Consider the following 14921-nt stretch of genomic DNA (forward strand, 5'->3'; position numbering starts at 1 on the left):
TTAATGCAGCTTATTTTGTGGTGCTTGTTTGGATAAGATCCTGTAAGCAAAGCACCTATAAGGAAAGCTCCTGCATTTTAAGGTCCTGTACTTTTTTTTTTTTACAATAGGGTTTAGCTCAAATGTCCTTTGGCAAAATTCGCACTTCTCCCATGGGATGTTCTGCTCACCCACCCCTAGCTGACATCTTCCAGCCCAGAGACAATTTAATGGCGCCTTATAATTATTGCTTTTAAAGTCCTTTGGAATTTACAGCTGTATAAATGTCAGTGGTATTCTGTAAAATACCAGTTATGTGAAAATCTTGGAAATCTGCCCAGCTATGATACTGCCAGGAATTTGGATATAAGTGCAACGTGACTGTTTTGGGTAAGACAGAGATTAGGGCAAGTTGCTTTGATTGATAGTTCCTAATCCTTATGCTCTGAGGGCCGGAGTAGAGTTTGCTCTGGCTTTGATTTATCCATTCCTTTGAGGCATTTTCTGTTCCTGCAGAGGAAGAAATTGGCAGGGCGCTGGCAGCCCCCGCCCGGCCCGGCTGGCCTGCAGCACTGGCGGCTTCTCAGTAACGAGCCTTATTTCGGGTGCCACAAGATGGTGCCAGCAGCCAGGGGAAACAAGGGCCGGCGGACCCAGGGACATTTGATTTGAGGTTGTCAGGGTTAGTTAAACGCGGCTCCCGAGACCTCTTCTCTCTGTTTCTAGTAGAGGGCTTCAGTGCCAATCTCTTCCAGCTGCTCTTGAAATATTTTTCGTGTTTCTGCGCTGCACTGCAATAGCCTATTTTAGGATTCAGCTCAGGATGCTGTAGGGCAGTTGGCATGCCCTCAAAAATTTCATTTTTATAAAAAGACAAGCACTTCTGTTGTTTCCCCTAGTTCCTAACAACTGTTTAAAATCAAGTGACATGGAAAATCTAGTGATCTCTATGTCTTAATCCTTCATGCCTCATTTCTTTTGGATGAATGTTTGGCTGTGACTATTTTTGTAACTTAGTCATTGCAAAATCAAACCAAATTCCAGTGTTTCTTTTAAGAAATCAGTTATTTTAAGTTCTGTATCGTCATGAGGGGCTTCTCGAGGGAAAATGTTGGGACCCTCCTGACAGGGTGGACCAGAGTCTGCTGAGCAGGTATTGCTCACATCCTAGTAAACTGCTGTCCAGATATTTCCCATCTTTGAGACTGGATGTAAAATTAAGTCCTGCTTGAACTTAAACATTAAAACTCATCTGCGCTTTTGCAGGGAAGCCTGGAGGTCCACATAGAAGGGAGCTGTAGCGTTGCTCTTGCCATGGGGTGGAAATGGGACCAGGTCTGCAAGGCAGCAAATACCCCATAGCCCATCACTTCGTACAAGCTGAGCAAAAGGATGAGGCACACGGACCGTTCCTCAGCCTTTCCTCATATGGGATGAAATAACAGGAGCATTGCAGTGGATCGAGGGAAGGCATTATCCCCTCTAATCAGCACTCGCTAGACCACATCTTCGCTAGACCACATCTACATACTGCATCCAGGTTTGGGTTCCCCAGCACAGGAAAGACATCAGCCAGCCAGGGTGAGTTCAGCAGAGGCCACCGAGAGGTATTCCTGGAGGTGAGTCAGATGAATGATCTCTGAAGTGCCTTTCTCTCTCCATTGATGACAGAGGGAGCCTGAATACCTAAAGTTAGGTGATACGAATCCAGTACGAGGTGGGTCGCTAAAGGTCATAGAGGGATGCGGACAATCAAGACTGAAAGCCCAAGTTTCTTGGGTGTTTAGCTACTACTCTAACAACTAACTTGGACCTGGTTTTAAGCTTGCCCCTGAGAGTGACCAGTTTGCCAGGCCTTTTCAGTGGTTTCCACACATGCAAAAGTTAACCTATACCCAAGCTTTCATCACAGGTTACTCGCCCAATGCATGCAACACCTCTATATCTACCACCTTCTTTCAGGTGATCGAGTCATCATTTCAACAGTAACTTTTGCATTGTCCCTAGAAGAATAAGTCAGTTAATGTCTTCAGCTGGGTCAGCTTTTAAGGGAAAAAGACTCCATAGACCAGTAGCATCCTATAGACTTATGTGTAGCACTGAAAAAGAAACGGGTGTGATCAGCAGTTCCTGCTCTGTGATTTGCATTTGGGTGTCTTGCTGATTGATGCTGTGATGCTGAGGTAGCCATGGAAGTCAATATTTCCTGCTTCCAGTGTTCAGCCCCCTAATCCACGCTCATTTTCAAAGGTGGAAGCTGAAGCTGCTTGGCAGTGCAGGAAATTAGGCCTCTTGTGCAAGTCTATAAATACAGCTATAGATGGCAAGCTGAAGTAGAGAAGAAAACAGATACAGCTGTCTCTAACACGGCTTCTGTCTTATAGACTCTTGAAAGTATCATTACACACAGCTCTTGTTGGCCACGATTTAAATGGTAACAATTGTAGAAGAAAAAAAGACCCTAGTGTCTTCCTCACTGTATCTGCAAGCCACAGTAAGGGAGAATAAAGATTTTTAGATATTATTTTTATCTCAAAGACACAAAATATGCAGTGAGACTTTAGCTTTCCTTAAAGAAGTCAGTATTCTTGGAAGTTCATATGGTTAGAAAGCTGTTTGCATTATGTAGTCACGTCAAGATTATTTGAAAATTTTAAAATAATATAAATAAATTATACCTTTTTCTTTTATTCTGCTTAGTTTGCTGTCCCTGCAGTAGCTTTGTACCAACAGAGCATGCAGTCTCGGAGCACGCAGTCTCCTCCTGGAACAGTGACATTTAGGCACAGCTGTTTAAGAACTCAATGGAAGAAGCTCTCCTACGGGTTATATCTGAGAACAGAAGAGGTGCCTGGGAGTCTGTGACCTTTAGTGCAATAAAACAGTGGGATAACAAGGATCAAAATTTGAATACTGAGGACCCACAACCAGCATGGCTGGTGCTGGGCCCTTGGAGGAAAGGCATCTCTGGAGCTGTCTGTCATAGCTTGCTTGATATGCCACATTAGCATCTTTTCCACACTGACCCCACTGAAATGTCGCAGCCCATTTCTTTCAGTCTAAGCATCCAGTGCCAATGCTAGTGGCACAAGGTTGCGTTAGCTCTGAAGGATTTCTTGTGCATTGGCCTGAAGGCAGAAGACAAATAGAGGTGCTCTCTGCTCCAGCTCAGGCACTCAGATTGCCCTTTCAGAGCAGCCACACATGGATTTATTGCAGGTTTTAAACACCATAATCTGGGGGAAGTTTTGTGCTTGTGTTGTAGAGAAGCAGGCTCTCCTCCGAGAGGGCTGGCAGCAATGTGTGCGTGAAGCAACCCCGGCTCGTCCCTGCCGGAGAAGAAGCTCCTTTCCTCAGGGAGAAGGAGAGCAGGGATGCTCATAGCTGTGGAGGGAGCTCTCTGGGAAATACCATCACTTTCTTCACAGAGTGTAGGGCTTGTTTCTTAGATCTTGCCACTAGCATAAACACTTGTGTGCATACTTGCATATGTCAGTGTTTATCTGAAACAGGGCTTCCCAGCACACTCACCTCCAGAGGAGATGAGAGAAGAGACATGCCCCAGAAGATATACACAGCTGAACACACTCCTCACTGGTGATCAACACTACTGCCTGGGCATGGAGTAAGAACCTACATCGAATAGCATAAAACTTTTCCAACTTTTACATTAACCTTGTTTTACTGGAGAAAAAAAGAATAATAATTTAAAAAAGGATGCTTTAGAAGCAGTTAAGACGTGCATAAACCAATGGCCAGATTGTCTTTGTAAACCTTGGTCTACAGTTTTCAATGCAGGGCAATAAAACCGCCTGGGAAACAGGAGCTCGGTGTCCTTCAGCAAAAGCCAAACAAAACCTCCCTGAGTTATTTTAGAAACCTGAATTGCACTGCATAAATATATTTTCCTCCTCCAAAGGCAGGTCACAGCAGCCTTAATTATCAGAGGCCAGAATGGAAACAACATAAAAATAAATCCTTTCAAAGTTTGCTCTCATTACCACATTTGGCATATTTAAACATAAACACCATCTGTGTTTATCATGAAACACAGTGATAACTGCCGTCCCATCTCGCAGTGACACCAGTGTTTATGGAGTGTTACAGTAAGGGGCACATGCAATGCTTCCTCGGAAACTGAGCTCCCCTGAAATTATTTGCTCAGCCACCAGCTGCTTGTGTAGACGGGAGGCACTTTTGCCAAGAAAAGGATTACCATGGAAGAAAAACAAAGCCTCAAACCTTGCTCTCATGGCAGCTTCTTCTAGCAACCCCAAGGAGACAAACAGCAGAGAAAGTTACTTGCAGCAATGAATCAAGCTGTAAAATACACTTTGGGCTTCTAACATTTTAACTCCCACCAGGGGAGGAGGAGCATCTGCAGAGCATGGGGTAACCCCGCTGCTCTGCACCCTCGCTGGCAGAGCAGGGACCTGCTGCCCTTCTGCCCTTGCAGCAGGTTGGGGATGCTGGGGAGGGACCACATGCATGGGCTGGGCTGGGCGCTTTCCTCACCCTTGCACACCAGCTCCCAGGTAGGGACAGCGTTGTCCATGCCCAGACCGGGCACCATGTTCCTGCAGCAGTCCCTCTCACCCAATGCTGGTGCATCGTCCCCAAGAGGTCCATGGGGGAGTTGTAGGCAAATGGGAGCTGATGGTCCCAGTGGGAACAATTCCTCTGTAGCTGCTGCAGGAGCTTGCTTTGCCAGCCACGTGTGCCCGTGGGTCTCAGTCTTGGATGACGTTTATTTGGGGTCCCCGTGATCCTACAGCATAGGCTTCTTCTGTGCGGAAGCAAAAGCAGAATTAAAAGACAAGGATAGGAGCAGAAGCAGGATATGGCCTGCCTAAAGCTGGGACGCACTGCTGCCAAGGGATGATGGCTTCATCACAAACTCTTCTAGATGCCATTGTCTAGCTCAGCACAGGCATTTGGGGTCTTCCACTGGGACCAAATTGTCCTGTGGATCTGGATGCAGGGGCCTATCAACCAGCAACACGTCCTGTGTGAAAGCAAAGCCATCAGCTATCTGAAACATAAAGCCACAGGTAATGGCAGGCCCACCTTCACTGCAGGCTGTGGCATCGGGACCAGTCTTTGGTTCTCCCTTGACGACACACAGGACTTAGGCAGACTGCTTGTATTAAAATCTCAGTCTGTGGTTTGCTTCACCACGCGAAAGAGTTGTGTGAATAATTTTGTAAAATGTCAACTATTTTTACATGATAGAAGTAATTATGTGAAGATATAACAAGCTCTTTGACACTGAAAGATTTAAAAAAAAAATGTAGACATCCAAAATGTGGTACAACACCTAAACCTGAACAGCCTGGAACAGCATCTGATCTTCCTTGCTCTAACATCACTTGCCCAAAACCAGTGAAGGTGAAGAAGATTGATACTGGTATCATTCAGAGCATAATTTGGCCCATTATCTCCCTTCTACTAGAGGTGGCATTGAGTGGTCTGATGTGTAATAGAAATACATTGAACCATGCAAGGACATTTCAATTAAAACTAAAACAAATGAAAAATCCACAGCATTAATGTTAATTTGTTCAATTCCAGCCTGATGACTTTATGAGAAGCAGAACTGCAGAAGTTAGCAAAACAGAAGACAGCGGTTTCACAGTATAAACTCTCTCATCAATAATATGTTCTTTGTGTTTAATCTGAATTTTCCTTTCCTGAATTACCTCTCATTTACCCTAATTACACTGCCAGTGTGTTTGCCTAAGCGATTTTTCTCTGTCAACGGTGTTTACTCTCCTCAGATACCTACAGATTATTCTCACATCTGTCCACAGTGTTATATTTTAGACAAACCCTATTTAGCTTTATGATTTTCCCTTATAAGTTGATCACTCTGGTCTTCTCCTGCCATTGTGGCTTTACTCTGGACTCTGTCATCCCACCAAGACCGTGGTCCTGGGGCCCAGCGTACACTCCCAGAAGCTGTGAAGGCAACAAGGGTGATGTGCATGGTAAGTACCCTGGCCTACATCCAGAGAAGCAATTTTCAACCTGTGCTTAACTTTAAGCACACGAGTAATCCTACTTGCTTTACTGAGATTACATATGCCCGTAAAATAAAACCGTGCTCAGCTGCTGTGCTGGAGTGGGACCAGAGGGCTCTGTCTATTCTGCATCAAGCCCATTAAAAAAAGGACTTTTCACTCATTTTTCTGTGACATAGTGCATGTGTGTGAATGGAGTTCAGGGTGTGTTTTCTTGCAAATATTTGTCTGATTTGCTGCCCACTATCACTCCAGTGTCTCCACATGTGCTCTCGTATCTGCGCTTCTCCTCCCTACAAACGTTTGGGACTTATGTAACTTTCCAGAACGAGCTCGTGTTCCTCCAAGCCAAGTCACATTCTTGTTATGTGCTCTCTGGCTTAAAAAGAGCACTTGGACAAGTGGGGGGATGAAGACAGCTTTGGTGATGGGTTTACTCTGAGGAAGTATGACTTATGGTGGGAACGTAGGTGAAGTGGCTAGCAGGCAGTGTAGGACTGGTTTCCTGGGGGGGTTCTGCTGGGTCACTGGATTATTTTGTGCCAACTCCAAGACTTTTTCCAGTGGCAGAGGTAGCCCTAATGCACCTGTGCCATAGAGCTTCCCTGGTATCTGCGAAGACATTGGTCCTTCTCTCCCGCTTCTCCCACATTCACAGGGTCTCTTTTTCTCCTATACTTAGCCATTTACTTTTGTGAAACTTGTAAAACACTCTTGGACACATTGGCTCATGGCAATCACAGTTTGATAGTGCAGTAATAAGGAGGAACACCTGCACACATGCTCTTCTGCCTATACCATGGTATCACGAGAGCCTTGTTTCTGTAGCAAACTAGGCTAAAAGGAGACTTGCCTGAGGAAACAAGGAGTTACCCCAGATAATGGATGAGTTATGAAGAGTTGTACTGTGCTAATCACATTCTCATTCCTTTTAAGTGAACAACTGACAAAATCAGGGAGATCTGCGGTGCTGAGTGCCTTTAAAGTCTGATCTGCTTTATTTAGATGTCCAAGTATGGACTGAGGAGTGTACTGCTAGTTCTACAGATCTATAGCTTGGGCCATGTTTTCTGATGAAACATGGTCTACAACAAAGAGCTGAGGCTCTTCACGTCTGGCTGTACAGCACTGGTAAGGCAGACAGATGTTGGCGACTGCTTGAAATAGCACAAGCTTAATGATGTGACATCTGTGGTGTGAGTGAAAAACAATATCGGTATGTTTGAACTCCAGGAGACCATGCGAGCAGTTGCAACACTCACCACAGGCTTCATCTGCCCTAGTCAGATAGTGAAGTGGCCACAAGCATGGATCAGAGGGCAGGAAGATGTGTGGGGGAAGAGTGAAGGTCACCCAGCAGTCCTGTGGTGAAAAATGGTGTGTGCCAGTGGAGCTGCCATCCCGCCCTGGCTGCAGATGGCACGTGGACTTACCGAACCAGAGCAGCCATAGCTCTACGCATGGGGAGACTGAGGCTTGCTGCCAGCAGCACTGGTGGAGGGCTTACTGAGATCCTTGAAACACTCATACACTGCGCAAGGGCAGCCTCACCTCCAAGGTGATGGTAGATCTGGGCTCTTCCCTCTGTCAGGCTTATTTTATCATGAGTTGAGATCTCACAAGTCTTGTGTTACTGAGCCCAAGAGGGCAAAGAATTTTTCTTCTGGGATGCCTCATTGCTACTTTTGACCCTTCTGTACCAGATCAGATTGTCTCTGCTTGTCTTAAGAGCAACCAAGTGTGAGGGGAGCGCAGAAGGATGGAGCCCATTGACTGCAACTGTATGTGTAAAGTGAACATGTCCATGGCCTCTTCTCTAGCCTTTGAGGGCAAGTGGCACAACACAGCTTGCATTTGCTTGGCTAACCTGCCTTCACCTACGGCTGAAGTGTAGATCCATACAGTCCATTGGGGCTGTATGTAGATTGGGTCTGTTGGGAGCTGAACTGTGCCCAGGCATTTGCTGCATAGAGGGGTAGCTGCCAGGGCCCAAAACCATGCCAGGCAGTGTGCTGCTAAGTATCCCACCAGGACAGCTGCAGGCCGGTGGTCAAAGCCCATGTCCCCTCCCTTTCTAGTTTACTTGCATAGGTGTAGCCAGAGACCAAAAGGAGGCCCAGGAGAAGACGGGCTGTGCTGGAAACTGGCTGATGAAGAGCAGGGCAAGGACAGTCTCTGGCAGAGGTGACAGCATTAGAGCTAAGCCGTAGCTGGAGTAACAAGCCAAGCCACTGTCCCATCCATTTCAGGTGAGCTGCCGAGAGATGTGAGCCCCGACCCTTGCAGAGTGAGCAGGAGGTGTCAGGCTGGGAGGAGCAGGGAGGACAGCGGGGGAGCGACCTTGCACACCAGGCTGGATGGACCCACCATGCTCATGGGGGCTGGATGGACCATTTCTTTAAGAAAAATCATCTTCTGGCTCGGAGCCCAGACTCTCAAATCTCCTGTGAAGCAAGCTGCTCTCTTTCAGCACCGCATATACCTTTCTTTCAAGGAAGTATTTTGTGCTGATTAATTAATTATGAAGGTCACCTTTTGGGTCTTCAGCTCTCGCTGAACTCCAAAGAAAACAAAATCCGGAAGAGTTCCAGCTAAAAGTGTCGTAGCAAATGCATCCAGTTTACTTTATTTATGATTATGCTCACAGTGGACATATTAAGTACATTTTTTACATAAACAGAACTTGAGACTGTTTGTGAAATGCTGGGGTTTTCTGTCTTAAAACATCTGCTGCCTATTTCTTAAGGACCATTTAGGTAATGCTAGAGCACGTCCAGATATGTATCTATTTCCTGGCAATTGCTTAAACATTCTTCAAAAATGTAGAAATCTGCGCCTTTACCACCCGAGGAAAACCTAAGACTAAGACAAATGAGGCTGGGTAGCTGCTAGCTGAGAGAAATTCAATAAATCTACCCTGCACATGAACTGCGTTGGTATGTGAGACCGGAAACCTTGCTGGCAGGAGACAGAGGAGTTGACTGTAAGTCTGTATAATTCTAACTAATAATGCATGATGTTGCATACAGCCACCCAGCTATTTCAGCAGTGTGCTTTTTCTAATGACACGCCTATTGAATAAACAACCGGAGTCACATCTTCCTCCGCAACAGAAGATGCTCTGGACGGGAATTTCCTTTTAAGTGTCTGTCCCATTAGATGGCTTATAATTGATATCCTTGGGGAATCTTCTTCTACATGCCAAGTATGAAGATGCGCTAGGAACATCTGCAGGATAACTCCTCCATGAGATGTGGTCCTTGTCAAATATCTCCATGATGTTTGGTGTCTCACCTCCTCTCTGGCAATAAGAGTCCAACTGCACTCTGACATCCAGTGGTTTCCTATGGACAATGTTAGACATCTTCCAGTCTGGCTTCTTTTTGGCTTTCCTTTTCATAGCCACCTTCTCCCTGCTTGAAAGGAAGTCAGGAAATAAAGTCCGATTCAGTCGTCAAGGTTCAGCTGCTGAAGAGTGCTCCTGAAGAATGCTCTATAGAATTTATTGCTGGTTCCTTCATTCCCTGTTCTTCAGCCCATCACAGCCTTGATGTCTCTCTGAATAACGGCATACCCTGTCCCCGTTCACTTGAGCCACACTGAACTGACTTGAAGGATGCAGCTGAGGTCATCAGAAGCCCCTTTGAACCTTTGCTAAGCTGCTGTCATGTGGGATATAGATATCCTATTCATTTATAGTGCCTATTCCTGTTCTTTTCTAGAAGGAAACAAAAGTCCAGTGGTTCCAAGTGCATGCTGGAAACATGGCTACACTTCACGAGTACCAGCTTTTAGCACCTATTATAGATAGCATGATATAACTCAAGGCCTGTGTCTGTTTTGCTGTTGTTGGTCTCTCCAAAAGATGAACGGAACCCATGTAAGCTTGTGAGTTTTGGATTAAAGATGCCCTAGACTACTATTTCCCTCTCACAGAACTAACACACCTCATTGGAGACTAATCTCATTCTAGATCTGGGAAAAAGAAGAAACAAGCACCAGAGTTATAATGTAATGCAGCACATCAAGTCTGACTTGCAAGAGGGGGTTGAGAAACACACATAAGGACTTTCACAGAATGGTATAGGTTGGAAAAGACCTTTAAGATCATCAAGTCCGACCATAAACCTAACACTACCAAGACCAACACTACACCATGTCCCTAAGCACCTCATCCAAACGTCCTTTAAATACCTCCAGGGATGGCGACTCAACCACTTCCCTGGGCAGCCTGTTCCAATGCTTGATAACCCTTTCAGTGAAGAAAAATTTCCTAACATCCAGTCTAAACCTCCCCTGGCGCAACTTGAGGCCATTTCCTCTCATCCTATCACTTGTTACTTGGGAGAAGAGACCGACCCCCACCTCTCTACAACCTCCTTTCAGGTAGTTGTAGAGAGCAATAAGGTCTCCCCTCAGCCTCCTTTTCTCCAGGCTAAACAGTCCCAGTTCCCTCAGCCGCTCCTCACAAGACTTGTGCTCCAGACCCTTCACCAGCTTCGTTGCCCTTCTCTGCACACGCTCCAGCACCTCAAGGTCTCTCTTGTAGTGGGGGGCCCAAAACTGAACACAGGATTCGAGGTGCGGCCTCACCAGTGCCGAGTACAGGGGAACGATCACTTCCCTGGTCCTGCTGGCCACACTATTCCTGATACAAGCCAGGGTGCCATTGGCCTTCTTGGCCACCTGGGCACACTGCCGGCTCATATTCAGCCGGCTGTCAACCAACACCCCCAGGTCCTTCTCTGCCAGGCAGCTTTCCAGCCACTCTTCCCCAAGCCTGTAGCGTTGCATGGGGTTGCTGTGACCCAAGTGCAGGACCCAGCACTTGGCCTTGTTAAACCTCATACAATTGGCCTTGGCCCATCGATCCAGCCTGTCCAGGTCCCTCTGCAGAGCCTTCCTACCCTCCAGCAGATCAACACTCCCGCCCAACTCGGTGTTGTCTGCAAACTTACTGAGGGTGCACTCGGTCCCCTCATCCAGATCATTGATAAAGATATGAAACAGAACTGGCCCCAACACAGAGCCCTGGGGAACACCACTTGTGACCGGCCGCCAAATGGAGTAAACTCCATTCACCACCACTCTTTGGGCCCGGCCATCCAGCCAGTTCTTTACCCAGCGAAGAGTACACCCGTCCAAGCCATGAGCAGCCAGTTCTCGAGGAGAATGCTGTAGGAAACCATGTCAAAGGCTTTACTGAAGTCTAGATAGACAACATCCACATCCTTCCCCTCATCTACTAGGCGGGTCACCTTGTCATAGAAGGAGATCAGTTTGGTCAAGCAGGACCTGCCTTTCCTGAACCCATGCTGGCTGGGCCTGATCCCTTGGTTATCCTCTACATGCCGTGTGATGGCACTCAGGATGATCTGCTCCATCATCTTCCCCGGTACCGAGGTCAGGCTGACAGGCCTGTAGTTCCCTGGATCCTCCTTGCAGCCCTTCTTGTAGATGGGCATCACGTTTGCTAATCTCCAGTCAGCTGGGACCTCCCCAGTTAGCCAGGACTGCTGGTAAATGATGGAAAGTGGCTTGGTGAGCACTTCTGCCAGTTCCTTCAGTACTCTCGGGAGGATCTCATCAGGCCCCACAGACTTGTGAATGTCTAAGTGGTGTAGCAGGTCACTCACCATTTCCCCCTGGATTATGGGGGCTCCATTCTGGTCCCCGTCCCTATGTTCTCACTCCGGGGGCTGGGTACCCAGAGAACAATTGGCCCTGCTATTAAAGACTGAGGCAAAGAAGGCATTAAGTACCTCAGCCTTTTCCTCATCCTTGGTCACTGTGTTCCCTCCCCCATCTACTAGGGGCTGGAGATTCTCCTTAGCTCTCCTTTTGCTGCTAATGTATTTGAAGAAGTATTTTTTGTTGTCTTTTACAGCAGCAGCCAGATTGAGCTCTAGCTCGGCTTTGGCCCTTCTGATTCTCTCCCTGCACAGCCTCGCTACACCTTTGTAGTCCTCCTGAGTTGCCTGCCCCTTCTTCCAGAGGTCATAGACTCTCCTCTTTTTCCTGAGTTCGAGCCAGAGCTCTCTATTCAGCCAGGCCAGTCTTCTTCCCCGCCGGCTCGTCTTTCGGCACCTGGGGACAGCCCGCTCTTGTGCCTTTAGGTCTTCCTCCTTAAAGAATGTCCAGCCTTCCTGGACTCCTTTGCCCTTTCGGGCTGCCTCCCAGGGGACTCTCTCGACCAGTCTCCTAAATAGGCCAAAGTCCGCCCTCTGGAAGTCTAAGGTGGCAGTTCTGGTGCCCCCCCTCGTTACTCCTTCAAGAATCAAAAACTCTATCATTTCATGATCACTCTGCCCAAGACGGCCTCCAACCATCACATGGCTCACAAGTCCTTCTCCATTCGTGAGCAAGAGGTCCAGCGGGGCACCTTCCCTAGGTGGCTCACTCACCAGTTGTGTCAGGAAGCTATCTATCTGCCACACACTCCAGGAACCTCCTAGACTGTTTCCTCTCTGCTGTATTGTATTTCCAGCAGACATCCGGCAGGTTGAAGTCCCTCACAAGAACAAGGGCTAGCGATCGTGAGACTTCTCCCAGCTGCTTATAGACTATTTCATCTGCCTCTTCATCCTGGTTGGGTGGTCTGTAACAGACTCCCACCACAATATCTGCCTTGTTGGCCTTCCCCCTGATTCTTACCCATAGACACTCAACCCTATCGTCACCATCACCATCATTAAGCTCTAAACTATCCAAACACTCCCTAACATACAGGGCTACCCCACCGCCTCTCCTGCCTCGCTTATCCCTCCTGAAGAGTTTATAGCCATCCATTGCTGCACTACAGTTGTGTGAGTCATCCCACCATGTTTCCGTGATGGCAACTATATCATAGTTTTCCTGGTATACAATGCCTTCCAGTTCCTCCTTTGATAACACCACAATGCAAAAGCCTTACCAACCACCTTTTCTGGTCTTAAATGATAACCATGTGATCCCAGCAATGAACAACCAGCCCAACAGCGATTCCTTAGGACACATGACTTTAAACTACCTTCAGAGCCCACAGATCATCTTCAAGCAGAACGGCGAGTTGGTACCCAGCTGCTCACATCTGTGCCCACCACTCAGCTCATGAATTGTCCCAGAGGACTTACTTTCTGGGGTCTTTGCATAGGACCCTTCCAGCTTTGCACTTGAAGGTTTTGCAGAGCATGGTATGTTTAATATGATATGTTATGATAAGGTTTTGCAGAGAATGATATTTAGCAAAGGCTAAACTGATAGCCAGAATGTTTTATGTTTAGCTGGGAAAATAAAAAACACTATCACAACCCCTAAGGATCATCTTAATTATTTACAAATGGAGAAATTCAAAGCACCTGAAATCTAACTTAGTGGTTTTGATCTCAGGTCCGTTGCTCCTTTGGCCTTATCCTGCACTTAACCAATTAATTGAGACAGACACATCAGACTTCTTCCTTGCCATGTCAAAAGAGCAAGCTGTATGTCAAACTCTCTTATTCCTGCAGATGAAGGATTTGTCACTTCATCAGCCAGCTAGCCACATATGTGGATGTGTTATCATCTTACTGTGCTGTGCCTGGGAACATGTTGATAACAGCGATGGCCATGCGCCTGGGCTGGCAGATGGCCAGGGCATCGCTGCTGTTTCTGTGCTGCTGTACTGGACAGGCTGGAACTCCGCTGTGAACTCGAGTCGAAGGGACTGTGACCTGTGGATGAGTCCACGTGGGAGCAGGACACCCTGAAGCATCTGTGACCTGTGGATGAGTCCACATGGGAGCAGGACACCCCAAAGTGCCTGTGGCCATGAATAAGTCCATGCCAGAGAAGGTATATCTCAAAGCATCTGTGGCCATGGTTATGTCTGTGCCGCAGCAGACATAACCTCTGAAGGGACTGTGGCCCAAGGATAAGTCCACACTGGAGAAGGTACACCTCAGAGCATCTGTGGCTGTGGGTAAGTCCATGCTGCAGCAGCTACACCTTGAAGCATCAGTGGCTGTGCATGGAGTGGCTGGTCATGCTGGAGCACCTCAAAGCGTGTGGCCATGGATAGGCCCATGACAGAGCAGGTACTCCCCTGGAGGGACTGCAGCCATGGGTAAGGCCATGTTGGAGCAGGAGTACTTCAGAAGGGACTGTGGCTGTGGGTAAGGCCACCCTGGAGCAGGTATATCTCTGAAGGCATTGTGGCCCATGGAGAAGGCCATGCTGGAACAGGTGCACCTCAAAGTGACTGTGGCTGTGGATAAGTCTGTGCTGCAGCAGGTGTACCCCTGGAGAGACTGTGGCGCAGAGATAAGGCTCCACTTGGAGCAGGTACACCCCTAAGGGACTGCAGTCTGTGGATAAGTCCAAGCCAGAGCAGGGGCAAGGGGAGGAGTTCATTGCAATGTTAAACCCGATGGTCTGGCCCAAAGGGACCAGGGGTGGAAACTGTAATGGAAATACCTTTAAGTTGTTGTAACCCATGATTTGAGTTGCATGTTATAGGAATTACTACAGCAGGAACCACCTGAACCAATGGAGGAGAAGCCTTACAAGAAGCAGTGCAAGTGCAGCAGTGACCTGCCCTGAGCTGGCTTTGGTGCCCAGTAACTCCACGCAGCACACCATCTCTCCTGTCCTGAGTGACCACCATACAGATGGAGCCCAAAGTCATGGGCTAAATGAACTCAATGGACATTTTGTGGACATTTGTGGACATTTTATGGACATTTTACAAGGTTGGTCCCTAGTCTAAGGGAATGATATGTGTGTATTGTGTCAAAGGATGGGAAGGGGGGTGGTGGTTAATGAGGTTGTATTGGATAGTGTGGGACCTGTGCATGATGTAAATGGTATGGAATAAGGAGTGGAGAATGTGCTGGTTTTGGGCGGGGTAGAGTTAATTTTCTTCATAGTAGCTAGTGTGGGGCTATGGTTTGGATTTGTGCTGGA

General features: G+C 47.4%; 1 long non-coding RNA gene across 1 annotated transcript; it reads left to right on the forward strand.

Annotated features, from left to right (window-relative positions):
• The first annotated feature begins 442 nt into the window (after window positions 1–442).
• Window positions 443–13674, forward strand: LOC142405015 (uncharacterized). Its single transcript, XR_012774031.1, has 3 exons — window positions 443–661; window positions 1246–1598; window positions 13368–13674. It is a non-coding gene; the product is annotated as an uncharacterized LOC142405015 (long non-coding RNA).
• Window positions 13675–14921: the final 1247 nt, after the last annotated feature.

This window comes from Mycteria americana, chromosome 1 (genome assembly GCF_035582795.1).
Source record: "Mycteria americana isolate JAX WOST 10 ecotype Jacksonville Zoo and Gardens chromosome 1, USCA_MyAme_1.0, whole genome shotgun sequence".
Taxonomy (NCBI): domain Eukaryota; kingdom Metazoa; phylum Chordata; class Aves; order Ciconiiformes; family Ciconiidae; genus Mycteria; species Mycteria americana.